The 21,464-nt window shown below is 37.7% G+C and overlaps 1 protein-coding gene across 1 annotated transcript in view; it reads right to left on the reverse strand.

Annotated features, from left to right (window-relative positions):
• Nucleotides 1-21,464, reverse strand: part of DEFB112 (defensin beta 112) — a 42,956-nt gene that overhangs the window by 8,629 nt on the left and 12,863 nt on the right. Inside the window, exons 2-3 of the mRNA XM_027524836.1 lie at nucleotides 4,270-4,357; nucleotides 1,004-1,058 (exon numbers count right to left, since the gene is read on the reverse strand). The gene's annotated coding sequence lies outside the window, so the exon portion shown is untranslated. The remainder of the gene's footprint in view (nucleotides 1-1,003; nucleotides 1,059-4,269; nucleotides 4,358-21,464) is intronic.

Here is a 21,464-nt window from a genome sequence, read left to right on the forward strand (position 1 = left end):
AGAATTTTAGACTGAAATTACCACTGAGAAAATTTAATTTTTTATACATAAATGTACTGGATACCAGAGTGGTCAGGTGACTTCATGATACATATCATTTTATTTAAAGTATATGTGAACATAAATAATGACAGCATAATAATGCGTTTGGAAATTATTTGTACCCTGAAGGAAAGCCAGTCTCCTCAAGCAGGATTTATAAATTTCAATGCATAAACAACCAAGGTTAAAAAGTGAGATTGCATTTCTCTCTTTTTTTCTATATAGCTTGGAGTTATTTCTGAACTCATCCACAAGTTTTCCATGGTTTATTATAGTAGATATTGAAGAAGAGCAGCTGAAATTGTTCCCTAGCTCCCATAAGTAAAGGTTAGGAGCAATGGTCTATTGATTCTGTCTTACCACACCCGAGAAGGGCACTAAGAATCAGTGTAGAAAAGAGTTCTGACTAGCATTAGTCACCCTTGTTTTATAGCAACAGAGGCTTTTGCTATTAAAATACGTGTAGATATTTAGCATCTCAGCAAAGCTTCCTGAAAAAGTAATAATGAGTTATATCTAAGAATTGTTTCCTTCTGCAACCAATTTCTTCACTCTATAAAACATGAAATAAAAATGAAGAACTATTTTTGGAAGCTAAGGACTTGCTTGGAAGCACATGATTGAGAATTAACATCTGACATAGATTAAGATCACTTAGGCATAAGTCTATGTAAGAATGACTGATTCAACAAAAATTAATCCAACTCCTACCATGTGCCTATCCTGCTCTAGTTGCTGTAACGTATATGCGGGAAGATAAGAGTGTTTGATTGCTGTGCGTAAGGATAAATACTAGCTGAGTCACTTAAATTCAAATTCAAACTCTATTAAAATAACTTTTTGGTACTTTCTCTGTTATCAGAACTCCTGTAAATAAACATAAGAGCAGAGAAGAAAGGTCTCTCATTGATTTTCTATTTTATTCCTTTCCAAAGATGTTACAAATGTGTAATATCATTACCTTCCTTCAAGGATCGCAACCAATTAGAAATTTATCTTGGGTATTTCTATTAAATCTGGAGGAAAAAAACAGAAAAATTATAACAGAACTGCTGATTCACTTAGGATACTTTGTAACCCAAAGTCTAGTCCCATGGAGAATATGGAAACTACTTTTCTTTTTGACCAGGAAAGCATCATTTCATTATCTCAATCTGAAAGTCCAATATGTTAAACACATTCTATAGAATCTATATCACAAGGTAGAATTAGAGGACTCCTTTCAACACTTATTATTTGGATATGAGAATACATAATATTTAAATTGCTTTTGTTTTACAAAAGTGTGAAGAATTTAAAATCATAGACAACTGGATAATTTAGGTATATTTGGTTCATTGACTGGGAATCTATGACCATCTTGTAGAAATTTTAGATATTTAGGAAAATAAATAAGAAGATCTTCTTACTGCTTTGAGAACTTCAGATTATTTTTCAAAATACATGAAAAAAATACATGACAAATCAATAGGAAAAATGCCATTACAGTTATATGAAAATAGTTCTTCTTTGTCTTCTGAGTATATTTTCCCTGTAGCACAAAGTTCAACATTAAAGACTGTATATCACAACATTTCTAGCCTATGGATTTTGCGAATCTAGTAAGAAAAGCCTAGATGGCAGGAATTAAGGCAAAAACTAGTATATTGAGTGCATTAATAAGCTTATTTTATTATGCTTCATTTGTCTCTTAACTTCCTAATTCTCCTTTTTAAATTATAGAGAAGTAAATTATTACTGGAGTTAGTGATTTGGGGTCCACAACATTTAGGTTTATTAAAAACCATTGCTTGGATATTAAAATGCACAAGATGTATTTGCTCTCTATGCTATGCTATGCTAAGTCACTTCAGTCGTGTCCGACTCTGTGTGACCCCATAGACAGCAGCCCACCAGGCTTCCCCGTCCCTGGGATTCTCCAGGAAAGAACACTGGAGTGGGTTGCCTTTGCCTTCTCCAATGAATGAAAGTGAAAAGTGAAAGTGAAGTCGCTCAGTTGTGTCCGACTCTTAGCAACCCCATGGACTGCAGCCTACCAGGCTCCTCCATCCATGGGATTTTCCAGGCAAGAGTACTGGAGTGGGGTGCCATTGCCTTCTCCGATTTGCTCTCTACTGATTGAGAAATAAGGGGAATTACTTCCTTTGGATCCTGAGACTAACCTTTATGGGAGTAAAATCTCCCTAATTCCCTTATTTTTAAATGATTTTTATTTTTTTTAATCATCATAAAAATGAATTTTCAATTTTTCCAAATACCTTATGGGAAAAAAGTAAGAGGAAAATAGCAAATCCAAACTAAGAAATCAACTGTAAAAGGACAGCTATAAAAAAAGACATGGAAATTTTCAAATTTTAACAAACTGCTTCTTTTTGAACTGTGGGGCCCAAACTATTCCACTACCTCTGTCCAAAACCAAAAAATCTATGAAAAAATTTCTGGCTGAGGACCCTCACTTGGCAGCCTGTCCCAGGGGCTCACTTGAGACCTGGGACATGACCATTCTCTCATGTCCAATTTTTTCCATTGTAGGAAAATGAGAATCCCAGGCTTCTCATAGAAAAGAATTCAAGAGTCTGTCATTTTGATAACTACTAGACTACAGGACCCTTGGAGGACCATCTAAATCCTTTCCACAAATCACATTAACAAACTGAAAAATAAAAACCATATCATCATCTCAACAGATGCAGAAAAAGGTTTTGACAAATGCAATACCCATTTATGATTTTAAAAAAACAAAAAACAACTCCCCAGAAAGTGGACATAGAAGGAGCCTACATCAACACGATAAAGGCCATATATGACCAACCCACAGCAGACACATTCTCAACAGTGAAAAACTTAGAGCATTGCCTCAAAGATCAAGAACAAGACAAGGATGTCTACTCTTGCCACACTTATTCAACATAGTTTTGGAAACCCTAGCCATAGCAATCAGAGAAAAAAAGAAAAAGAAAAGGAATCCAAGATGGAAAAGAAGTAAAACTTATTTTATGCAGATGACACAATACTATACATAGGAAATCCTAAAGATGTTACCAGAAAACTACTAGAGCTCATCAATAAATTTGGTAAAGTTGCAGGATAAAAAATTAATACACAGAAATCTCTTGCATCCTATCTTTACCAAAGGCATTTATGAATTTAGTAAATGATTTCCTAGGGGATAATTTCATATATGAGCACTACTAGGCCGCTGAGAGAAAAATAGTGGGGTAAGTGTCCTTTTCCTTCCAGTAATGCACCAAACTGTTCAGAGACTGCAAACACTCCTCATCTGAGGACATTATTTAGAGCCCACCAAGAGACAGGTGCTGTGGTGGCTCAGATGGTAAAAGTGTCTGCTTGCAATGGCGGAGACCCGAGCTTAATCCCTGGGTCGGGAAGATCCCCTGGAGAAGGCAATGGCAACCCACTCCAGTACTCTCGCCTGGAAAATTCCATGGATGGAGGAGCCTCGTAGGCTACAGTCCATGGGGTCACAAAGATTCAACAGACTAAGCGGCTTCACTTTCACTTTCACTTTCAAGAGACAGAAAGCGTATGACATGAGATTTACTTTTGGCATAGCAAACAGAGAGGACATGTTATTCCTGTACAAAGGCTCTTGATTAAGATAATCTCAGTGTTCTCCTCACCTTGGCTAAACTGTAAATAAGTTTTTTCCTGGCAATAGGCCCCCAGTTTCCCTTTTCTTAAAGCATTTACTTGAGAAAACGTGCAATATAAACTCTTTTTCTTTGAGATGTAGATAGTCTCCCAGTCTCATTCTAGTTTTAGAACCCAAGAATGTCTTTCTCAAGGACCTTTTCAAGAAATAGATGATAGCCAAGGTTTGGTAACCTGTTAGGCTGGTGGTAGAAAAAAGTAGAAAAATGAATATGCACTCAGATTTTGAGATTTGGATGAATTTTAGAGTGTTTTCAAGGAAACAGACAATAAAGAATGCAATGTGTGTATTAAGTGATGGTGAGAACATATTCCAAATGATAAGAAGATACTCATGACTTCTCTGTAACTTCATGGGATGTGCTAATGGCAGGGGAGAGGGGAGAACACTTTTTGGATAGATGCTTGAACAGATACAGTGTCATTTGGAGAGAAGAAAGGGCAATTTTGCAAATGGTAAGATAAATCAAAGGAAAGTAACCCCATGAGAAATAAATTCAAGGTAAAGGAAATTGCTTAGATTTGATACAGCAGAACAAATATAATTTACGTGACCTTGAAGTGATAATGCTTTTCTGTGATCTTCAAACTGGAAACTGTGCTCATAAAGTGAAATCTTCAAGGCTGAACCCCCAAGAACACTCTGTAATATCAAGCACAGATAACACAACTAATTAAAGAGGGAAAGTTCTTACTGAACAACCTGTAACATTTCAACCAACCACAAGGCTATTACAGGATAAACTGTTCACTAAAATGCCACATGCCCTTTGATCGAATCTATGCTCCACTGATACTCTAAGTACTGATAGTCATTAGTGATAGAATTTTATTACATAGTGCAAATAATAAAAGTTATGTCTTTGTGTGAGACAAAAGTGGGGGGAAAGACAATCAAAGCAATCAGGGCACAAAAACACAGAGGAAGACAGAACTATGGTTTGGCTTGAAACCCTTGCTCATTAAACATTTCCTGACTTACAAAATTCATTAATATTTATGTCAGATGTGAAAAAATGTTGCCTGTTGATTAGGGCAACATTGGAACATTTTTTGTGTGAAGCTAATATTTATCTGGGAATCCTCCTTGCTTCTTTGATCGCTGATGTAACTCCTCTTGGTTCAAGGTCACAGAAGCATGTGGAGTGGAGCTGTTCACCAGTGTACGGCCCCAGAATGTTCAGGTTAGAAGAAGAAGAATCAGACATGATTATCTTTTTTTCTTTCCCTTAACTATGTCACTGGGAGTTAAGGGAACGACTTGATTATACTTGTTGCATAAGGAAGCTACTCGTCAAAACCTTTATTTTTTCATTTAATATTGAGTGCTTTCAGAGGGAGAATGGAAAGCTTTGGTGAAAATTACATTTTCTTTTTAGTTATAGCACAATTTTATGCTCACAGTCCCAGAATATAAAAATGTAAAAAAAAAAAAAAGTTTCTGTGTATGCTCAGTTGTATTCAACTCTTTGTGACTTCAAGGACTGTTGCCCACCAGGCTCCTCTGCCCATGGAATTTTCCAGGCAAGAATGGAAAGAATGGCAAGAATTCCTACTCCAGGGGATCTTCCCGACCAAGGGGTTGAACCCGCGTCCCTTGTGTCTGCTGTATTAGCAAGCAGATTCTTTACCATGAGTGCCACCTGGGAAGCCCCTCCCCTACATAATATATAATTGTCTTTTATACATCTCAGTATTCTCCTTGAATGTGAAGAATTAGCTAGAAAGAAGTCTAATGCCTCTTCCTTGCTCAAAAACTCTTAAAATTAAAAAAAAAAATACTGTGCATCACTATGTTGAATATTGGGTCTTCTCAGTGCTCAGACAGTAAAGAATCTGTCTATAATGCAGGCTACAGTCAGGTGGGCTACAGTCCATGGGGTCACAAAGTTGGATGCAACTTTCATTTCACTTCTTCACGCTGAGTATTATACTAGACACTTCCCATGTGATCTGACATAACTTTACTGGGTGGTTATTGCCATCTTCATTTAAAGAGAAGGGAAACAGATTCATAAATAGTATATAGTTTAGGTTATGCAAAATGCTATAACAGAGAAACCCAGATGTGTACAATGCCTTAAACATGATAGAAGTTTCTTTCTTTCCCATGTAATGTCAAAATGGGTAACATTGATCTGTAGGGGGTGTATAGTCCAAGCTGTAGATTTTAAGACCCAAGTCCTGTTCTCTGGGTTGGGAAGATTCTTTGGAGTAGGAAATGGCAACCCGCTCCAGTATGCTTGCCTGGAGAATTCTGTGGACAGAGGAGCCTGGTGGGTTATACTTTGTGGGGTCACAAAGAGTCAGACACGACTGAATGACTAACACTTTCACTTTCCTCTTCCATCTTAGGATTCTATTACTTTCCAACATGTGGGTTTCAAGGTGACTGAGCAAAGTGGAAGAGAAACAGACTCTTATATGGGCTATTTTATGGAACAGTCCTAAAAATATTACATACTACTTCCTTTAACCAGAACTCAGTCAGGTGGGCATTTTTAATTCTAAAATAGGCTGAAATATGCCTATTGTGATATCAGAAGGAAGAGAAAATGAATTTGGGAACGGCGAACCAGTCTTAAGCCCAGTTAACTTTTCTGGTCAGCAAGTATCCATTAACATTTTTGTCCCATATGTAAAACAGCCTTGCCGCCTTCCCAAAGGAGACAGCTCAAACTCTCATTTCAACCAAACAGCTGTTGAAGAATACAGCATCTTCTAGTACTGTGCAATCCTTTTTCTCAGATCTAGATATAATGTTAAAATATAAGTTATTTTCCAAGAGATAGATACAAGAATAATCAAAACAATATCATTCGTAGTAGTGTATCATTGGAAACAAATTTCGTGGAGGAGAATGAATAACCTGTGGTCTGTTCAAAATGGCCAGTTAGTGCAAAGAACTCCAGTGACATCCAAAAATATAGATGAATTATAGAAATCTAATATACATGACCTGTATACAAGTCTAACATTTGTGTTACAATATGCTGTGTAAACTATGCTAATATTGCACTGGCAGGTGGTATACATCCTTTCTAGAGAAACACCCTTGCTATATTGAGCACCTTCTTTGAAAAGTTTACTTTGGGTAGGAATGTATTCTCTAAGTGCAAGTAAATGAAAGCACCTGCACAAGAAAGCAAAAATAATTTGTTGCCCCAGGAAACTGAGATACTGAAAGCCAGGCAGAGACAACAGACTGCTCATGCCACAGTGTGAATCCTCCCAGTGACTCTTAAATCTTCACTAAACTACTATACCTAAACACTACTTACATTGAAGTGAAGATTTTGGAGTAACCAAAGAAGAAAGGCAGTTTTAAACGGATAAATTATCTAGGGCTGAATGGCCCAAAGGGATTGACAGGGAATGGAGTTCCCCATTATCAACGGAAATGGCAATCATGAGACTTATGTGAATTAAAAAGAAAATATATTCTTTTTGTACATCTCAGTGTTACATGAGTAAATGTGTCACTTTGTAAAACAGTAACAAGTAAGTCAATGAACTGTCAAAGCTCAGCGGTTTGGAAACTTCCTGAAGAATGTTTTTTAACCATATGTGGCCCCAAAGTTTGTGAATTTCCACTTGTTAGGCTTTACTATGATTATTGTATTCAAAGTACTGGTAACAAATTTTTAAAAAATATACCAAGTCAACCATATTTAAATAAATAAAAAAGAAAAAAAGTAAGACAGTTATATTTCAATAAATAAAACAAAATAAAATATGCTTCCTTAAATAAATGCCACAGGTTTCCCAGATGGCATTAGTAGTAAACAACCCGCCAATGCAGGAGACATAGAGACGTGGGTTCGATCCTGGATTGGGAAGATCCCCTGGAGGAAGGCATGGCAACCCACTCCAGTATTGTTGCCAGGAGAATCCCATGGACAGAGGAGCTGGGCTACAGTCCATGGGATTGTCACAAAGAGTCGGACATGACTGGAGTGACTCAGCATGCACACACAAGAATAAAGTTATATATTTTATTTGATATTTTTATTCTCAAATTGATTAACATACTTAACAGTTTTTTTCTTTTTAAGTAAAAAAACCCTAGCCTAAAGAAACATCTTTTTTTTAACAGAGGTTTCTGTAAGACCACCTCATACTATACTTATTGTTTCATGGGAATCCATTATGCTTAAAATCATTTAATTTCAAATTCGATATTATGTTCATTTAGTGTTTTAAGCTATATTCTTTACTATTTTCAATAATTTTCATCAGAGTTTGGCTTTAACAATCATCTCCTCTCTCTTTCTTTTATCTTGAATACCACTTTCTCCTTTAAATGAACCCCATTTTCTTCAAAGTAAGAAAAAAGAGAAAATAATTTATTCAGTGTTTCTTCTGTGTAAGGTTTGGTTCTAGATGTGTGTGTGTGTGTGTGTGTGTGTTAGTCATATCTGACTCTTTGTGACCTTGTGGACTGTAGCTCGCCAGGCTCCTCTATCCAAGGAATTCTCACCAGGCGAGAATACTGGAGTGTGTTGCCATTCCCTTTTCCAGGGAATCTTCTCAACCCAGGGATGGAACCCAGTCTGCCACACTGCAGGCAGACTTTTTACCATCTGAGCCACCAACAATCTTCCCAATCCAGGGATGGAATCCGGGTCTCCCACATTGCAGACAGACTCTTTACCATGAGCTACCAGTGCTCTAGATAAGGAAGTATTAAAAAAATAAGAATAGAAAAGGTAGGGTTCATACAAACCTAGGCCAAACTTTAAGTCACCTAAACCACTGATATTAATAAAGATTTGTTAATATATTTTATAATAGTTCAGGAAAACACTTCATCAATATTCAAGAAAAATGTCAGAATTCTAAAACCAGGAGGACTGAATCTCATCAATGATTGCCTGAAACTGTTTCTTCCTGTGAAGGAAGGCTTTTCCTTATGTCTACCTCTTCGTTTAAAAATGAGCATTTTAAATTGTGAAACCTGAACATACGTTTCAAACAAAATAGGTGATGGTCTTATGAAAAGATTAGGAAAAAGGGAGCAAGATTTCTTGGATTGGTTGTCCCGAGTCAAACATTGATGGACTAACTAAAGCCCTTTTTCAATTTTTTTTTGACTCAATGACAATAAGTTATTTTCCCTTTTTAACAGGGATATTGTATTAATAATGACTTATGAACAAGAAACAATCTGCCGAAGATAGTTTGAAATATCTAGAGACGTCTATTTGTGACATGAAATGAGAGTAAAGCTGTGTTTGCCCTTCCTTTGTCGGAAAGGTCAAATGTCTCAGAGCATTTAATTTAAAAAGAAAAAGAAAAGTGCACAAAGCACAGCACTATTTCACCAGTTGAAATGGCTCTGGAGTCTTCCATCAACTTCAGGAATTAGTTTCCAAGTGTTGCCTGCTTTCATTCAGTCTGCAACCAGCATGGAGCAGACCACCTGCTGTGAAATAAGGGTGTAGCGACCAGCAGTTATTATAGCAGTAGCCATAAGTTTATTGCTTATTGGTACTAAACTTAAATCTTTGTAATTTTGAATTACTGAGTTAGCTTAGATTTATGGAGATGCACAATCATTTAGAATGGCATTCATTCCAGAAGGGTATATTATCTAAACCAATTTTCTTATAGCGCTGCAATTGCTATGCTATAGTTACGGTTGTATCAGCATTTCCATTATAAAGTCCTATTTTCAGGGTTTTATAATTTGACCATAAAATTCTCTCCTTGTTGAAACTTGGCAAACAAGGTCTGAGGCATAGAACTCAGTTTTTTTTTTTTTTTTTTTTAAATTAAAAACAAAAAAAAACATACACACTTGTTTGGTCTATTCAGCCATTTTAGGCATTAAGTCTGCAAACAACAAAAATATACCAACTATATCTAGACAGATGGAAAGCAGTGGGGAAAAGAACAATTAGTCAAAACACCAAGATGTAGAAATGGTCAATTTCTATCAGTTAGTTACATGTTAAGTTCCTGCCAGGGTAGGAAGAACAATGGTCTGAATGGTTTGAAGATGCAAATGAAAATCTCACCAATGCTAGTAGCAAACCAAGAATTGGGGCAAACCATCTCTGAAGATCAGATTCCTCATCTAGGAGGAGGACAGAATTATACTTCTCCTATAAAGGTGTGAGAATCCAATAGAAACAAAATCTTTGACATTGTAAAAGCAGTTTATAAGCACATAATATTATTTCTTTGGCTGACAATAGCTCGTTCTTCTAAACTTCCAAGTCTTAGGGTCCACACTACTTTTTAAAATTTATAACATGTGCATAGCTCTCCCCCAGATATATTGCAAACTCATGGAGTAGAGAATGTCTCTCTTTGTCTCCAAAGTGACACATAAAATTATTTGTTGAATTCATGGCAAATTAAACTGGTTTTACACTATCCTTTCACAACTGAAGAGTGGTTGCCTGACTATATTTTGCATACAATCATGGTTTCTAGTTAGAATTGCTGCTGCTACTAAGTCGCTTCAGTCATGTCCGACTCTGTGCGACCGCATAGACGGCAGCCCACCAGGCTCCCTCGTCTCTGGGATTCTCCAGGCAAGAACACTGGAGTGGGTTGCCATTTCCTTCTCCAATGCATTTTCTAGTTAGAATTAACCCACCCTAAAAACATGACTGCTGCCCTCTAGTGGTCATCAGGGAATGTGCACATGGTGTACCATGGAAAGGCCAGAATCATGACAGATTAATGGGGATTTATTGTTTATAATTTATAGAGTACATAAAACAAATCATAAGTCCTTAAGAGTCTAAAATATTCAGTACAAAAAAGGGAAGGCATTTCTCAGTGTTGTATTAATGCAAATGTTGAAGAATGAAGGCTATGATGACAGACTGCTTAGGGTCAATCCTGACTCTACTGCTTGTCTGCTTTATACATTAGCAAAATATCTAGTAAGTCAGGAGACCTAATTTCCCATCTGTGAAATTGAGGGTAATAGTAACAATCACATCTGAAGGTTATCCTAATGAATATAGGATATTCCCTGTAATCATGGACATTTCAGTGATGTCCATGAAAACCTTCACTCCTATTAAGTACTAGACAAATGTTAGCTATCCTTATGTTGTACATTCTGCTGTTTCATTGTGAGTATAATATTCTTTCCAAAACTGTCATTCATAAGGAGTGTTTTCTTTAAAGTGTTTTCTTTGAATACTTTGTTTAAACAAGCTTAAAGAAATTGAAATTGGGGGAAAAAAAACCCAAGTGAATGTTTTTTTTACTATTTAAGGTATAAAATATAAGTCAGTTCTTAACCTTCAGCACACTTATGATTCTTTCACTTATGATATAAAAATGTAATTAAGAATCATTAAGGCCCTGGGCTCAGCACTGAACAGAGTAAAGATGTGGTCTTCACTATGCAGAAATGTACACTCACCTGGTATACAGACACAATACTCAGGCACTTTAGAGTTGGAGGCAGAGAAGGTGAGCACTGCAAGAACTGGGTTTCAGTTCAATTGCTGTGTAAACTTTAGAAAACTCCTGTGCCTCAATTTCCTTATCTACAGCATGCAGAGGAATGTTCATAAAGTATGTAGTGTAGTAACTGGAACATTCTAGAGCTGAAACATCTAAGAAGTCCATCTCATTAGGACGTGTCCATGGCAGTTACATAATCCCATCCATGATAGTCAGTGAGTGAGAAATGATTTTTATTTGCTGGGGGAGGGAAAATTAGAACCAAATAACTTATAACCTCCAAAATGGACAGGAGGCCAACATTTTTTCCTACTTTTCAAAGATATCTCAACTTCCTGAGTCCTTTCACACTGAGAAGAGAATTATTTGCTATAGAATCTGTAGAAAGGTGGACTTTTTCCTAGTGATCTAGTTATGCGAGGGGTAAGTTCAGAGTGAACTGTCTGTGTGAGACAGTTGTTAGAAAGAAAACGAGACACTATAGGAAAGCTGCCATTCTACAGGATATATGCTAGAAAATTAGAATACATTGTCTTCCCTGAGTTAAGAATATTGATCCTAAATTCAGGGAAGGGGTACAATAAATAGAGATATTATCTGGAAAGTGGCTTATTCCTTCTGGGATTTTGCTTTCTCTCACTTGGAAGGATAATCTGCCTAGGACTTAAGTCCTCAGAGACAAATTTTCATATTCCACCTGTTATGGGATAGAGATACATGGAAAAAGATTATATAAACAAGAAGAGATACTGAGAAAGATGGGGGTGTGAAGAACGATGAGAGTCTGAAGGGGATGGTTTGAGGATGAGCCATCTAATAGTCCAGTGTTCACCTGTGTAGTTCACTTCAGTGAACATCTAGGTGGCATACTCTTAGTTCTGCGTTATAAAATTCAACAGGCACATGTTCAATGTACGCTAAATTAGGTGATTGGAATTCAAACACAAATTAAAAATAGACCCATGTTCTCAAAGAGATTATGGTTTAGTGGGAGAAACGGACTAACTCTGAAGATTTTAATAAAATACAATAAGGGCTTTCACAGAATATGGGCCAATAATACTTTGAGAATACCTTAGAGGGACAGAGAGTATTGAGAGGAAGTCTAAAATATTTTCTGAAGGAGATTGTATACCCGAAGGTTTTAGTGAGAGCGATTTTTCATCAGTTAAAGAGAGGCACAACGTGTTACTGACTGAGTGGAGAACATGAGCAAATGCTTTTTGTTAGCCTGCTCCCCCACACTCCCCACCCCTTGTTCCCTCCACCACACCCACCGCCAGCCCCATCACATCCCAGAGTATCTCTCTCTGTAGCATGCTGGGCTGGGTGTCAGGTGAACACATATGAATGTGACTGGTATTTACTCACAATGAATCATCCTCATGTTGGATGGACCAATCACAAAAGGTAGGCATAATAAGACCTCACTAGACTTTGTAAATACAGTTTAAAAGGTAGATCCTGATACTGTGTTGGAATGAAACCAGCAAATCAGTCCACACTTATTAGGATTTGGGTTATTTTCTTTGACGGAGCAGTAACCAGGATATCTGTAGTGACTGACTACTCTTGAAACTGCGTAGTCACTCTTTCTGTACTGTGTATACTCTAATGAAAAAGATGCACTAGCAAATTGACCATCAAAAGGGGGCAAGGTCATCTGTAATGTAAACACAGCACATACCTGGAAGCTTCAAGAGTTTATAACATCAAGCCTCTAATTCAGCATAAATCAAGGAGTCTAGTCTAGTGAGAAATTCTAGAAGAAGTGGTAGTGATAGGAGAATTGGTAGGAGTTAGCTATAGGAGTGGAGAAGGAAATGGCAACCCACTCCAGTGTTCTTGCCTGGAGAATCCCAGGGATGGGGGAGCCTGGTGGGCTGCCGTCTATGGGGTCACACAGAATCGAACACGACTGAAGTGGCTTAGCAGCAGCAGCAGCAGCAGCTATAGGAGTGACTGGGCTTGGGTAGGGGAGCCCCAAATGTGCCAAGATACCATATGGATTATTTTGAATTACAGTTTACTTGAAAAACAGTCTGTATAAGAAGAACACTCTGACCCACTTTCTTCCCCTGAAATCAGGGGAAAAAAGCTCCTATGGGAATGCATCCTCCCTACGCATAAGGATGGAGGTCATCCTTATCACAGGAGATATGGAATATGAGCCCGAGAAAGTTTTATAAGCAAACTTTGTTACTTCATTAATTTGTCACCCTAAGCAAAACCCTTTTGATTTCAAACATAATCATTATCTCCAACACCAGTGGGGTACAAAATATTCCTGTGTATAGACAGAGGAATACACTGGGTTACAGAAACAGAAGTGTCTTGGAGGCACCTGGATGTATTACCCACAGCTAAAGACAGACTAGAAAAAGATGTAGATTTGAGAACTGGGAAAGAGAGATTTTGGCATATTGAAGCTCTTGGGGTCTCATCACTTTTATTGAAAGACCCAGATCCCTAGGGTTGCACCTCTTAGCTCTACCAAGACAAACTTGGTCACCATCCTTCACTAACTCTATGTCCTTAGCCAGGCAATGTCATCTCATTGGACCTCAATTATCTGTAACCTAGCAGTAATCATACATTAGAGAGAGGGCCTATTTTGAGAGTTCTTAAAATATTTGTATATATTTTTCCCTAGCTGCTTCATAAGCTGTTATAGTATTTTTCGAATTAGAAAGTCTTTCTTTGGATTTAGATTACTGGTATCTCCAAGAACTCCTATTTAAAATAAAATTTCCTTGACATATAAGAATAACAGTTATAAAACAGTGCTTACTATATCAGACACTGCCCTAAATAACTTGCATATTTTAATTCATTCGATTTCTTAAAAGCCCAGTGCTGCCACTTCAGTCGTGTCTGACTCTGTGCGACCCCATAGATGGCAGCCAACCAGGCTCCCCCATCCCTGGGATTCTCCAGGCAAGAACACTGGAGTGGATTGCCATTTCCTTCTCCAATGCATGAAAGTGAAAAGTGAAAGGGAAGTTGCTCAGTCATGTCTCACTCTTAGCGACCCCATGGACTGCAGCCCACCAGGTTCCTCCATCCATGGGATTTTCCAGGCAAGAGTACCGGAGTTGGGTGCCACTGCCTTCTCCATAAAAGCCCAGTAGGTAGGTACTATTTTTATTATCCATTTTAGAGATGAAAAAAAAAAAAAACTTGGGAAAGAAAAGTCAAAAAACTTGATCCAGGTCTCACAGCTAGTGGTAGGATTTGGATCCTCACAGCCTAGCTCCAGAGTCTGTGCTTTGATGACTTATACTACTATTAGTGTCTTTAGTCGGAGAAGGCAATGGCACCCCACTCCAGTACTCTTGTCTGGAAAATCCCATGGAGGGAGGAGCCTGGTAGGCTGCAGTCCAGCGGGTCATGAAGAGTCGAACACAACTGAGCGACTTCACTTTCACTTTTCACTTTCATGCATTGGAGAAGAAAATGGCAACCCACTCCAGTGTTCTTGCCTGGAGAATCCCAAGGTCGGGGGAGCCTGGTGGGCTGCCGTCTATGGAATCGCACAGAGTCGGACACGACTGAAGTGACTTAGCAGCAGCAGCAGCAGTGTCTTTAGTAGGATAAATTGTTAATGAAGAATTACATTAGTCAGATCTGAATGCCTGATAAGTGCAATCAACTTATAGGATAAGGTTTTTCCAGAATGAGATTCAGGGCTGATGAACTGTAGTGAGAGGTAACGATGCTATAGTGTTTAATGCTCGGTTAGGCACCATGTTTAAACTCCTGGACATTTGGGTGTAAAAGAGGATGTGCCTGGTGGAATGGATATAAATAGGGACAAAAGAGTTACAAAGGAGGAGGAATCCATCAAAGACATGTTCAGACACTTTCTTCTGACAGTATCTATCTGCCCCGAGTATTTCCATGGTTATCGATACATGTTTACCTGTTTGTATTTCCGCAGATAAGTTACTTGGGTAATGTGGTACCAAGTTCTTGATCAATTTGTTGAAAAGTGAGAGAGTCTTTGGAGACAAAGAATCTGTAGAGCATTTCAAATATTTGATAGCACTTTCCCCTCCCTGCCTCCATTTGTTTTCATCTCGCTCATTTTATCTTGATTCTGTTGTAACAGATGCCGATGGAGTTTTTGACACTGAGAATGCCAGATCTATCATTAATGTGTTGCCAAACTGGGGAAGATTTACTAACAATATGTTTTGCCTGCATCAGTTCGCTTCTTTTAATAGAGAGACTCATTTGAATAACATCTGAATAAGGGAGTTAATAATAGTAGCCTAGAAGCGAAAGCCAGATTGGATTAATGAGCAACTGACCCGAATCTTCACCCTGAATTAAAATTGAATGGCATTAGAATAATTTTGGAGGCACAAAATGTTCTGTCAATTCTAAACCCTCCTTCCACCCTTTTCCTGCTTCTCCTCCTGCTACAATATTTTTAACACAGAACTTGCCTCTGCCCCTTCTGGCTTTACTTGGGAGTCTAAGAAAGAATGTACTGGATTGACATTAAAGTTATTTCATAGTATGAGCAAAAATATTGTTCTGAAGTTGGTTAGAAATTTTAATTCTTCAGAGATGATGTATTAAGTAGTTCATGCTGACATATATGTGTATATATATATATATATATATATATATATATGTATGTATGTATAATGGTTAAAATGGTAAGGGGAATTAAGAAAACAATTTTCTTTTTTAAAAATGCAAATATATAAGTATTTTACAATGTTATGTTCAGTTTGTGGGTGGAGGGAGATAGAAAGAGAGAGAGGAAAGAAAGCAGAGTGAGAAAGAATCATTAGTGGGTAGCCGTTCAGACTTATGTATTTGTAATAATGGCAAAAATTTGCTGTGAGACAGGATTGTCTTCTTTGAGAAACGCAGTGTGAGCTTGTGCCTATCTACATAGAAAAAAATATATAAGAGGTAGAGGGGTCCAAGGAAGGTATGTGTGTATGTGGGAGGTATTTGAAAGATTACTTTATTTTATAGCTAATTTATCAGAATTGAATTTCTAGGTTTTGTTGTTATTAATCTTTTTGAAGTGTTAAATATAGAACAAGTTAAAAAAAACTTAAATGTACACATGATAAATGCGTATAACTAGCACTGAAATCAAAATGAGAAAATTGTCAGCATCTCAGCCATTCCCCTTTCTCCCCTACAAAAAGGTAATCGCCAGCTGACTTCAATTCCCCAGGATTCTCTTTGTGTTTGTACATTATATTGAGAAAATCAGACAATCTATAATTTTTGGAGTTCAGCATCTTCCATCCTGTTTGTGAGATTCAACCATGTTGGTGTGAATAGTAAAATAGGTCATTCATTCCCTTTCTCATATGTATGACTAGACCACCATTTATTTATCCATTTTCTAGTTAAAAGATTGAGTTGCTTCTAGTGTATGGCTGTTATAAATAGTGCTGCCACAAAGATCATGTATGTCATTTTTGCTCAATGTATGTGAATTTTTTTTTGGTACTTAAAATATGAAAAATAATTTCCACAAACTTAAGAAAACACTGTTCCTAGACTTCTGTTTGGCTGGGAAATTCAAGACACTGTTTATAAACACACTTTGTGTCTAACTGCCTCTGATTTTTGTTTGTCATGAATTTGTCTATGTCAAAATCTCAAACTTCTCCTAGGAAGCACTTTGACTTTCTGAATCAAGCTGCACTTTTTTTCCAAATTCCTGGATTTTACTTGAATAGGGACAAAAAAAGATAGTTTTTACTTAGTATAAAAATGGTCATTAAGTGGGATTTCTGACATGTCAAAATCAATATGTTAATATGCTTTAGTTTGAGGAAAATTAAAATACAAAGCAACAAATACTCACTTTCTTTGAACCCTGTACTTGGAAATCAAAACAGCAAGTCACTCTAAGAATTTTGTGAAATACTTATTATATTGGACTATAGATCTGCACCAAGTAGCACAATTAATCATTAGCCCATTGATGGAGAGGATATTCAAAATTAGCAGAGTAGAAAAGAGAAAATTTAAGTAGCACAGTTATAAAAAATTTTAAATACAATATTGAAAGTACACTACATAAGGCAACTTCAAAAGCCTCTCCTGAAGAGAAGATTGAACACAGTTTCAGTTTGTAAATTAATTTAAGATAAAATATAGACTGCAGGGAACATTCCAGTAGGATTCTGGAGTAGACTCAACCACTGACATAAGGAGAAACCTATCCTGTATTTTTAAAAGTAAATTCAAGCCCATTTAACCAGAAAGAAGTTAAAATGTGAAATTGTCATTTAGAAAATATTCAATAATGTGTGCTTAGACATTTCCAAATAGCCTAAGAAAGTAAATAGGGTAGAAATTAATATAGTTTATGGCTCTTTAAATAAAACAACCAAAAGGATCAATGATCTGTACAATTTAAGAGTTTAGAGATAAGAAAATATATTGTGTTGCAAGTAAAAAGCCTTTAAAAGAACCAATATTTCACACTGGCAAAATTAATAAGGATAACTATTAAAAATCTTTCCAGTGATTCTGCTTCAAAGGAGTATTAGCACTCCAAAATTCTCTGTCTTTCCTCTAATCTAATAGAATTGTTTATAATTACAGATGAGTAGCATAGCTTTCTTATTTTTATGAATATTCCTATATACACATCTAATCCCACTACTATAGAATACCAGATACTTGAGAGAAAAAAATTTATTATCTGAAAAGTAAAAAAAAATTGACTTTTAAGATTGAAAAAGGAGAAAGAATTTTACATTAAAATAGAAATGACTAGCCAGACTGTGAAAGAAAGATAATAAAAGACAAATTTGAGGGTATATAGTAAGTCATAAAAGCCTTGAGGGGAAATAAACTTTACCTTAGCTTAATCAAACCACTTAAGAACTAAAAATAGCTACATACCAACCTCTAACCCATATTTTGAGGTCATTATCAGAAGAAAGTTTTGTATTCTCAGTGGTACAACTCCTACAAATATAATAGTTAGAGTTTGCTCCTGGATAAACTGCACTGCCTCTTTGACACATAATCAGGTTATAACTGATCTAGACACCAGAATGCCCATACCAGGTATGGCTCAAGAATTTATCAAAGAAATACAATGATGGCAACATTCCCATGGGTCAGATAGCATGGATTAACTTTATATTGATCTCCTATAATATATATATTTTTTTTACCAACAGGAATATGTTAGACCTTGCTCTACATATGTTAACTCAACAACATGGCATGTGTAGAAAAACGACTGTCAAATAAAGCTTATCTGCTAGTTTAGCAGCCAAAACTTAGCTTCTTTACGTCCACGCAAATACAAGCATTAAATCAGTCAAAATATCTTTAGGTCTTGGATTCCTAGGTCTTTACATGTAATGTTACCATAGTAGTAAACCCCTGCTCCTAAAGAAACAACTGAATGTTTTTATACTAGTTTATTAACAAATAAACAATAACAAATTAACAATTAACAAATAAACAATAAACATCACTGTATTCTCCCCTACTACCACTGGATGTTGTTTAGTCACTAAGCTGTGTCCAGTTCTTTGTGATACGTGAACTGTTGCCCACCAGGCTCCTCTGTCCATGGAATTTTCCAGGTAAGAATACAGGAGAGGGTTGTCATTTCCTCTTCTCCAGAGGATCTTCCTGACCCAGGGATCGAACCCACAGCTCTTGCCACATTTCCTGCATTACAGACGAATTCTTTACCACTGAGCCCCAGGGGAACGCCCTTACCGCCATTGGTACGACACTCCTAACCAGGGGCTCTAGTTCCTGAGCCCTCAACCAATCCTCTTCTGAGGGGATGGAGGTGATGGATTAATATCATGTTTGTGTCTGAGAGTATGGTACCATGTATTGTCTGAGGTCTCCTTGTCTAGTTTGAAGTTCATGAGTTTTTCCTGACCTGGAAGAGCTGGCATCGCACATGTAACCTCAAGGAGGTCTTTGGACAGCATTGCTCCAGCTTTTTCCATATAAGGTGGGGCTGGGAGCAGATGGACCTCTCTTGTCATCTGCATGTTCTTCTGGTTATGATCCAGGAGGCTCAATGCTTTTGCCCCCTCTGGTATGAAATTTTTTGCTGATCTCCCTCATCTCATGTGCAGGAAGACCAAAGTCTTTCTATTCGCTTGAACCTTCCCTTGGTAATTGTCAATTGAGATTCTGTGTGTCAGTTTTCATTTGCATTTTTAAAAATCTTTAACACTTATATTTTTATAGCACTGTTGCTGCTACTCTGGGAAGGCAGAAAGGACCACTATCCAAAATCTGGTTCGGGTGTCTAGACTGATGTCACAATTCCCCTTCTCCTTAAAATAATATTCAGAGGTTTATTAGAGGACTGGAGTCTCTGGTCGGGGCAAGGCCTATCTCTCAAGCAGGTCCAAAAAAAAAAAAATAGCTGATGAGACCAAGGAAAGGAGAGGTTCAGGATTTTATGTGCAATTAGGGGGTGGTGCTGGGGTGAGGTTTTACTTACAAAGGGGCTTGCATGATTTCAGTCTTTAACAAGTGACCAAGAGGGAACACCTGGGGTTTTTTCAGCTTTCCCAAAAATGAGGCACAAGGGGAAGGGAGGAGGGTGAGGTTTGTAAGCTGACGGTAGTGCAACATTCATAAACAGAGTAAGACCACTTGTCACAAGAATGTTCTGTGTGTCAGACATCGTTAAAAGCACTTAGCATATATCAGTGGACAAAACAGAGAACACTGCCTAGTATCATTGGGCTTTCATTCTATTTAGGGAAGACAGAACATGCACAGCTGATATAACATGTGAGTAAAACAAATATGATGTTAGATTCCAGTGAGCCATATGGGGAAAAAAGAGTAGGAAGAGGAAGAAGGATTAGGGTGCAGGGGGTGGGAGCAGAAGTGCAATTAAAAACAGAATGGTTAGGATAGATCTCACTGAGAAGGGGAAACTGAAACAAGGCAGATGAAATTGTTAACCCAGCAGAACCTAAGGAAGACCGATGCAGGTAGAAGGAGCAGCCAGCACAAGAATCCTAAGGAAGCAGGGTACTTGCTGGAGTGCCTGAGAAACAGCAAGGAAGCAAGTGTGAAAGAGGGACGTGAGTCAAGGGAGGAGGAGCAGGAGGAGATTAAATCATAGGGGAAAAGGGAGACAGATTATGACAAACCTTACAGATCATGGTGAGAAATTACTGAGTGAAGTAGGGAACAAGGAGGGAGTTTGAACAAAGGAATGAGATGATATGATTTGTCTTTTAAAGATTCCTTTAGCTGCTGCCTTGAGAATAGACTGTAGGAGGGTAAGGATGGAAGCTGAGACCAGTTGGTGGTGGTTTAGTCACTGCATTGTGTCCAACTCTTGCAACGCCATGGACTATAGCCTGCCAGGCTTCTCTGTCCATGGGATTTCCCAGAAGAGAATACTGGAGTGGGTTGTCATTTCCTTCTCCAGGGGATCTTCCCAACCCAGGGACTGAACCCGTGTCTCCTGCACTGCAGGCGGATTCTTCACCGCTGAGCCACCAGGAAAGTCCTCGGGGACCAGTTAGGAGGCTATTAATATAATTTGGGTAAGAAACGATTTTGACTCAGGCCAGAGTGAGAGTAGAAGTAGCTGAATTGTAATATGTATTTTAGAGCCAACAGGATTTATTGCCAGGACTAGGAACGAATGTTGGAGGAGGCAATGGCAACCCTCTCCAGTATTCTCGCCTGGAGAATCCCAGGGACGGGGGAGCCTGGTGGGCTGCCATCTATGGTGGTCACCCAGAGTCAGACACGACTGAAGTGACTTAGCAGCAGCAGGAAGGAATGTGAGAGAAAGATGGGTCAAGGAAGACCCTGATGTTTTTTGCTTTGACAGCTGTGGACACCTGCTACAGGTGGAGCAAGTTTTTATAGAAACATGTGCATGGAGTCAAGGTCGGCCTCTCAGTACTCCATTCACAGCACAATTCTATGGAAAATTAAAATAGGTAATATGTATAAGGTGGAAACAGATTTTAAAATATAAGCAAGTTATGAGTTGAGGCACAAATGGGGCAGAAGCAACAATGGTTCTATGTGTGGACAACAGAGTGAAACTTAGTGGTCCTTAACCCAGACTCTGCCTTTTTTTTGCAAAACAATTTTTAGTTGCAAAACTTATTTTCTCTAAGTTTCCTGTTATGCAAAATGGAATGAATATATAATTATCATGGATGAAGATGTTGGAACATAAAGACCTTAGAATTGGAGTTAAATTTGAGTTCTTGCAAAATTCTTTACTAAATTAGGGTACTGTATTTACCTCTTTGACCTCAGTTTCTTTATTTGAAGAAAGATGTGTACTTTTTTGCAGC

The sequence above is a fragment of the Bos indicus x Bos taurus genome, chromosome 23 (assembly GCF_003369695.1).
Source record: "Bos indicus x Bos taurus breed Angus x Brahman F1 hybrid chromosome 23, Bos_hybrid_MaternalHap_v2.0, whole genome shotgun sequence".
NCBI classification, from domain to species: Eukaryota; Metazoa; Chordata; class Mammalia; order Artiodactyla; family Bovidae; genus Bos; species Bos indicus x Bos taurus.